This window comes from Vulpes vulpes, chromosome 6, assembly GCF_048418805.1.
Source record: "Vulpes vulpes isolate BD-2025 chromosome 6, VulVul3, whole genome shotgun sequence".
Taxonomy (NCBI): Eukaryota; Metazoa; Chordata; class Mammalia; order Carnivora; family Canidae; genus Vulpes; species Vulpes vulpes.
In genome coordinates this window covers 99,261,283-99,269,935 of record NC_132785.1, presented here as the reverse complement: position 1 = coordinate 99,269,935, position 8,653 = coordinate 99,261,283, and the positions used below count along the sequence as shown (strand labels likewise).

Here is an 8,653-nt window from a genome sequence, read left to right as displayed (position 1 = left end):
GACAAAGGGGAGTCCAGTGTGTTATGAGGAAAAGCAAGAGAGGATATAGCGTTGGAAGACAAGTAAAGAAAGTGCTTTGTGGAAGAAGGGGTAATTGACAATGTGAAAAGTTAGATTGATCAGGTAAAATGAAGACTGAGAATGGCCATCTGTTAAGAGAATAGAAATACAGTTAAATAACAGGCTTGAACTGCTTGGGTGCATGCAGATTTTTTTTAAAAAATCACCTTAAAAAATACAGAATACAGTATATAATACTACTAAATAAGTTAAATCAACAGTTGATTTAACAAATACACATGACTGGGTCGTACCCTGAGTTCTGATTATGTTATCAGTAAGACATCTGGTCAAAGTAGGCTATTAGTAGTCAGAGTTTTGGGGAGTCAAAAGTTATATGTGGATTTTCAACTATGCAGGAGATTGTTCCCCTTCATCGGCTTCAATGTTCAACTGTACCTGAAGTGTTTTGATACAAATGTTTAAAGTGGCAGTTACTACAGAAACAGTGTTTCCTCCTTTTTGAGGAGGTATACATTTTTACAGCCTTTCTGAAGTGTGGTTTGATGTTATCTAAAATTTAAGTGTATGCTTTCTTTGGCCAAGTAATTTCACTTGTAGGAGCTTATCCTACAGAAATATTTATAATATACATAAAGATACATATACATATATAAAGGTATTTATCACAGCATTGTTGGCAATTGGAAAAAAAACAAATTTTTATCAAAATGATGTAGTTTTAAAGGAAAGATATTAGCATATAGATATGAAAGATAACTGCTACAGCCTGAAATTTGTCCCCTCAAAATTCAAAGATTGAAGCCCTCACCCTTAATGTAGTGGTATTTGGAAGTGAGACTGTTGAGATGTATTACACTGAGATGGGGTCTCAAGAATAGGACCCCTATGGTGAGATTAGTATTCTTAAGAGAAAGAGAGACCTGAGCTCTCTTTGCCATGTGAGGATACTGCAAGCCATGAAGTGGATGCTCATCAGGAACTGAATTGACGGGCACCATGATGATGGACTTCCCAGCCTCCAGATGTGTGAAGAATGTTGTTTAAGCTATGGTTAAGCTAAGTTAGTCTTGAAGCAGACTCCTTGCTGAGTAGGGAGTCCACATGGGCCAATCCCTTGACCCATGAGATCATAACCTGAGCTGAAACCAAGAGTTGGATGCTCGGCTTATTGAGCCACCCAGGTGCCCCAACCACTAATTCTTTCCTGCTGTTTCCTTCAAAGAGTGGTGACAAATTTCCCTGCTCTTGGGTGTGGGTTGGACTTAATCACTAGCTTTTAATAAGTAGAATACTGCAGAAGTGGAGGGATGTCAATAGATCGTGACGGCTTCATGACTTCCTCCTTGTTCCCTCTCCTGCATCATTCATTTGGGTAAACCAGCTGCTCTTTCATGAGGACATAGCAAGCAGAGTTTGGGAAAGTCCTCTGTGGCAAGAAACTGAGGCCTGCTCTCAATTTAGGCCTTCTGTGTTTTTTTGTTGTTGTTGTTCAGTCCCAGTTAAGCCTTCAGATGATTGCATCTCCAGGTGATTGCTTGACAGCAATGCCACAGGAGATACTGAACAGGATCACTCAAAGAACTCTCAAAATCCTGTTGGATAATACATGTTTGTTGTTTTAAGTCACTATGTTTTGGGGGTAATGTAAGCATCAATAAATAATTCTTTGTAAATGTTACATTCTCTTGCTAATACTTACTAGCTGCATTCCTGAGAAAATCACCTTTTCTTTGCCTCAGTTTTATCATACATAAAAGAAAATATTTGGACAGTCCTTCTCAACTTTGTCTTCACATTAGAATTTTCTTCTACCAGTTAAGAGAAATCAGAACTCGGGGTACGACCCAGTCATGTGTATTTCTTAAAGTTCTCTTTGAGATTCTAATATGCAGGCTGGTTTGAAAACTTCTAGATGATCTTTGGGCTTTCTCCTATTCTGTTATGACTAATATGTAATTGGGACACACTTTCAACTTCTATGAAAGCTTTTCCCTGGAATTCTTGAGATACATGATCTGCCTTAGGATAGACAATGGGATTCTTATTTATGTTTTCCTGATGAGATAGATACATAAGGATGAAAAAAATTTGACCTATTTTAAGAATATCACAGAAGAATTACCCAAAATATGATTTTCACATTTGCTGAAGTCTTTGCTTTTGATGGGATCATTTTCTTAGTGCTTTTCTAGTGCTCGATGAAATCCACATTGTGTTTTCATCTTATTAATCAAGAAAGTAAAGAGCTCTGTCTTATTGGATCATTTTTAAAGCCCCCATGCTCTTCTTTTTGGACTTTTATGAAATGTTCAGCTAGTGAACTGCTCCTGCTTTTTTTTTTTTTTTTGCAATAGCTTCTTTAATGTACAAGCATTCTGCCACTAGTGCAAACATTCATTTTGGAGACATTAATTCTTCTGGGATTTACAATGGATTTGGGTTTTTCTCTTTTACCGGACATGGTAAAAATTTGTGGATTTTAACTTTCTATGTAGATCAAGCAATATTATATTCTTCTAATGTGAAGTTTTGATAATTCCTATGAGTGTGTAAAAATTAGGAGTAGGAGTGACATACTACCCCAAAATCATAGTAGAACAATTGAGTTACACTACTGTTTTCCCATTTTTATTACAAGGTGCCAAATAACTTTCATTTTTTTTAAAGAAATACCTTATTTTTTTTAAAAAAAGATTTTATTTATTCATGAGAGACAGAGAGAGAGAGAGGCAGAGACACAGGCAGAGGGAGAAGCAGGCTCCATGCAGGGAGCCCAAGTGGGACTCGATCCCAGAACTCCAGGATCACGCCCTGGGCTGAAGGTGGTGCTAAACCGCTGAGCCACCCAGGCTGCCCTCATTTTATTTTTGTAAAGTTTGTTTGAGGGAAAAGTACTATCATCTCTATAAATAACAAGCTGATTGTAAAATTTATATACAAATAAATGTAAAGGACCTAGAATAGCCAAAACATCTTTGAGAAAGAGTAGCAAAGATGAAAGATTAATACTACATGATTTCAAGATTTATTTAAAGTTACAGTAAGATATGCTTTGAAAAAAGTTCCAAGTCTGTCTGGCTCATTTAGTCCCATCTCGAGGAAGCACACAGGGGATTAAGAGAAACATATGCTCAGGCAGAAATTTTAATTGACATTGTATTCATTGTATGTATCACATAAAGGGAAAAAAAATGTAGTTGAATATTAGATTTGCTGGCTTAGGGACGCCTGGGTGGCTCTGGGGTTGAGTGTCTGCCTTTGGCTCAGGGCATGATACTGGGGTCCTGGGATTGAGTCCCAGATCAGGCTCCCTGCAAGGAGCCGGCTTCTTCCTCTGCCTGTATCTCTGCCTCTCTCTCTGTGTGTCTCTCATGAATAAATAAATAAAATCTTAAAAAAAAATTTTGCTGGCTTAACTATGTATTGAATGTTGTATAAAAGTCACAGACAGGGATCCCTGGGTGGTGCAGCGGTTTAGCGCCTGCCTTTGGCCCAGGGCGCGATCCTGGAAACCCGGGATCGAGTCCCACGTCGGGCTCCCAGTGCATGGAGCCTGCTTCTCCCTCTGCCTGTGACTCTCTGCCTCTCTCTCTCTCTCTGATGACTATCGTAAAAAAAAAAAAAAGTCACAGACATCTTTATAAATGCCTATTGATGTAATGTAAAAATCATTTATTAAGTGAAAAGAATGTTTCCAGTATCTTAATAAAATTTTATGATTCATAAAAATAAAGCTACAGTAACATAATGTGATATTGACATAAAAATAAATTAAAAATCAACAGAATAGAATAGTAAGTCCAGAGATACACACACACACACACACACACACACACACACACACACAAATATGTTTTTGTTTTTTTAATTTGGTTTTTGTTTTTGTTTGTTTTTAAAGGTAGAAGGGCAATTCAGTGGATAAAGGGTAGTCTTTTCGAAAAATGATCTTGAAACAATTGGATCCATTTGCCTAAAAAAGTGCACTTTGATCTGTATCTTGTACCATACGCAAAATGAACTAAAAATGAATCATAAACCTAGATATAAGAGCTAAAACTATAAAACTTCTAGAAGATACAGGAGAAAAAAAATTTAACCTCGAGTTAAAGATTTAGATATGATACTAAAAGCATGGCCCTTGAAAGAAAAAATTTGATAAATTGAACTTTATCAGATTAAAAATACTTTTTCTTTGAAAGACAATGTTAAGATAATGAAAAGACAAGTCACAGATTGAGAGAAAATATTTGTAAGTCATATCCAATAAAGGACTGATATATAAAACTTGTGAAGGATTTATAGCATGGAAACAACCCAATTAAAAAGTGGACAAAAGATTTGAATTGACATCTTACTTAAGAAGTTACACAAAGAGAAAAAAAAAAGTTACACAAAGAGCAAATAAGCACATGAAAAGATGCACAACATCATTAGCCATTAGGGAAATACAAATCCAAACCACAATGAGATACCATTACACACTTAGAAGAGTGGCTAAAATTAAAAAGACAGCTTAATAGAGATAGAAGTTTTTTTTTTTCCCTGCTACATTAAAGTCTTGAGTAGGCTTGTTAAGGGCCAGTTACAGCTTTCTATGGTGATAGGGAGTTTGTGAGCTTCTCTGTTAGGACTTCATGATCCGAGATGCATCTGAGGCAGCATAATTAATCGAAGGACAAAGAATTAGACAAAATGCATATCCTAGCCCTATTTCTTAAGGAAAAGTCCTGGAAGCTGCCAAATAACATTCCCACCTATATCCCCTTTGCCAGAGATTGGTGGCTGTGTCGCAACAGCAATGCATAATTTTTTTTTCTCAATATTTCATCATTTTAACAGTGTTGGAAAAGGGAGAGGACTGGAAGCTGGTCCTGTGGAGGGGACTCTGTACAAAGGATTCTTCTTAGACCATGTCAGGTTTCCAGAAATTTCAGTTGTCCTCTCCTTGCAATGAGGGCTAAGTTGATTGAGATTTTGGGGCTCAGGACTTCCTGCTTATTCTGTAAGTTACTGAGAAAAGTGTGTTAAAATCTGCACTTGTGGTGATAGATTTTTCTATAAGTTCTGTCAGCAGTAACTTTCTAATTGTGAAACAATTGGCACACAAATTTAAGATTTTTATTTTCCTATTGAATTCCAGAGAATTTCATCACTCGTAATTTGCCAGAAGAATATGAGTTGAAATCTACCAAGAAGGGCTGTAAACGATACTGGACCAAAACTATTGAAAAGAAGTTGGCTAATCTGATAAATGCTGAAGAATGGAGAGATATATCATTGAAGGACTGTATGAGGCGATTATTTTATAACTCTGATAAAAATTACAAGGACTGGCAGTCTGCTGTTGAGTGCATCACAGTATCAGATGTCTTACTGTGCCTGGCTAACTATAGTCAAGGGAGTGATGGCCCTATGTGTCATCCAGTAATTTTGTTGCCAGAAGAAGGCACTCCTCCCTTCTTAGGCCTTAGAGGATCACAGTCATCCCTGCATTACGAAGACTTTTTTTGGAGATGACTTTATACCCAATGACATTCTAATAGGCTGTGAGGAAGAGGAGGAGGAAAATGGCAAAGTTTATTGTGTGCTTGTTACGGGACCTAACATGGGGGGCAAGTCTACACTCAGGAGACAGGCTGGCCTATTAGCTGTAATGGCCCAGACGGGTTGTTATGTACCTGCTGAAGTGTGTAGGCTCACACCAATTGATAGAGTATTTACTAGACTTGGTGCCTCAGACAGAATAATGTCAGGTGACATTATGTCAGGTGAAAGTACATTTTTTGTTGAATTGAGTGAAACTGCCAGCATACTTACGCATGCAACCGCACATTCTCTGGTTCTTGTGGATGAATTAGGGAGAGGTACTGCAACATTTGATGGAACAGCAATAGCAAATGCAGTTGTTAAAGAACTTGCTGAGAACATAAAGTGTCGTACATAGTTTTCTACCCACTACCATTTGTTAGTAGAAGATTATTCTCAAAAAGTTGCAGTGTGCCTGGGCCACATGGCATGCATGGTAGAAACTGAATGTGAGGATCCTAGCCAGGAGACTATTACCTTCCTCTATATTCATTAAGGGAGCTCGTCCTAAAAGCTTTGGCTTTAATGCAGCAAAGCTTGCTAATCTTCCAGAGGAGGTTATTCAAAAGGGACATAAAAAAGCAAGAGAATTTGAGAAGATGACTCAATCACTACGATTACTTTGGGAAGTTTGCCTGGCTAGTGAAAGGTCGACTGTAGATGCTGAAGCTGTCCCTAAGTTGCTGACTTTGATTAAGGAATTATAGACTACATTGGAAGCTTTGAGTTGACTTTTGACAAAGGTGGTAAATTCAGATAACATTATGATCTAATAAACTTTATTTTTTAAAAATGAAAAAAAAAATTTCGCTATGAAATTTAATTCTTTATTTCATGTAATACTTATCTCATGGTCTACTTTGATATCAACATAGCTAAAATCACATTTCCTTCAGCTGGTGTTTGCATTGCAATTTTTCTCCCTTTATTTCTTCAACCATTTTGTGTTGTTATATTTAAAGCATATCTATTGTAGGGATGCTTGGGTGGCTCAGAGGTTAAGTGCCTGCCTTTGGCTCAGGGTGTGAATCCCGGAGTCCTGGGATTGAGTCCCACATCAGGCTCCCTGCCTTTCTGCCTATATGGGGCCTGCTTCTCCCTCTGCCTATGTCTCTGCCTCTCTCTCTCTCTCTCTCTCTCTCTCTCTCTCTCTCTGTCTCATGAATAAATAAATAAAATTTTTTAAAAAGCATATCTATTATAAACAGTATATAGTTGAGCTTTGTGTTTTTAAACACAAAACTTTGTGTTTTTAAATTCAATCTCATAATCTTTGTTTTTAAATTGGAATGTTTAGGCTATTGATATTTAAAGTAAATTCTGATACAGTTGGATCTAAGTCTACCATATTGCTGTTTATTGTCTATTTTCCCCACCTAATTCTTTCTTCCTATGACGGTTAAATTTTATGGGCCAACTTGATTGGCCCACAATGCCCACATATTTGGTCAGATATTTAAATGTTTCTATACGGGTAATTTTGAGTGAAATTAACATTTAAAATTGTGGACTTTGAGTGAAGCAAATTGCTTCACTCAACATTGCATCACAACATCGGCTTTTCCATGGGTCTCCAGGCTGCTGCTCCTACCGTATAGATTTTAGACTTGCCAGGATCCATAATTACATGAACCAGTTTCTTAAAATCTTTTCCTACATATACACACACATCCTATTTATTCTGTTCTCTGGAGACCCCTAACTAATATGGTTTCTTAATTTCTCCTTTATTACTTATTTTGAATTAAGTATTTTTATTTTATTATTATCTTTTTCTTTTGTATTTTAATAATATACTTTGGTTATCTTAAGTGATTACCCCAGACCTAGAGACTAAACAGTGAGCGTGTGTCACATGTCTTGAATGCAAAACTTTAAAAATTAATTTTTTTTTTCTTTCTGTGCTTCAATTGGGTTATTTTGACTTGACTTTAAGTTCATCAATCCTGGTGGCTGTGCTCCTAAGACAAAAGAGGACAGAAAACATGGAAATAGAACTGAAACTGTAAACTAGCTTTAGAACAAGGAGATATTGCCATTCCCTAGCAATTAGTATTCAAGGCAGCATAGGAGTATAATTAGCTATTTATATATAGGATGACAAAGCAAGTTTTTACATATGCCACTTTTTATTGCAAAATAGCTATTTTCGCTTTTCTCAAATCCAATTAACGAATCTCTTTTGGGAATTGTTGTGGTAGAAGTATCTTAGTCCTTATGCAATGCCCTGACCATCACAATATTATCCTAGTATTTAAGCAGACACTTCTACTCAAAGTTCTCTTGAAAGGATGGTTTCTGAAATGACATTCCTCATGAGAATATTTGTATGACTGAATAACTATTTTCATTAGAAATCCATTGTCTGTCTGTCTCATTCTATGTATATATATGTGTGATGTATTTCTTTTATTATTTTAAATGACATTTCAAAGTTATCTGCATTCTTTTAGCCTATTGATACAGGGCATATCTGAAAGAGAAAAGGCGAAGTGAAAAGAAACCATTCTAAATCTGTTGGCAGATGTAAACAGATTCATCCCTGATATGAATATGGAAAGAGAAGAAGATACCATTGCAGCCTGTAGTAGCTGGAAAAGGCAAGAAAATAAATTCTCCTCTAAAACCTCTGGAAGGAATTCATCTCTGTCCACACCTTGATTTTAGTTTGGTAGATTTGTGTAGAACTTCTAACCTACATTACTGTAAGATAACAAATTTATATTGCTTTAAGGCACTGAGTTTGTGGTAATTTGTTACAGCAGTGATAGGAAACCAATACACCAGCCTTCCTCCATTTATCCCTGCAACCATGCATATTTTTAGATTATAAGGACATGTATTTGGATACAATTTCCTGCTGGGAATGTTGACTCAAACCCTCCTGCATGATGTTGCCTGGCTGTTTGATTTATCTTTTTGATAAAAGTAATAATAATAATAATAATGATAATAGATTTCTTTCTTTCTTTCTTTCTTTCTTTCTTTCTTTCTTTCTTTCTTTCTTTCTTTCTTTCCTTCTTTCTTTCTTAGAGAAGAGGTG

General features: G+C 36.4%; 1 pseudogene; it reads left to right on the top strand.

Annotated features, from left to right (window-relative positions):
• The first annotated feature begins 5,208 nt into the window (after positions 1–5,208).
• Positions 5,209–6,375, top strand: LOC112921290 (DNA mismatch repair protein Msh6 pseudogene; annotated as a pseudogene).
• Positions 6,376–8,653: the final 2,278 nt, after the last annotated feature.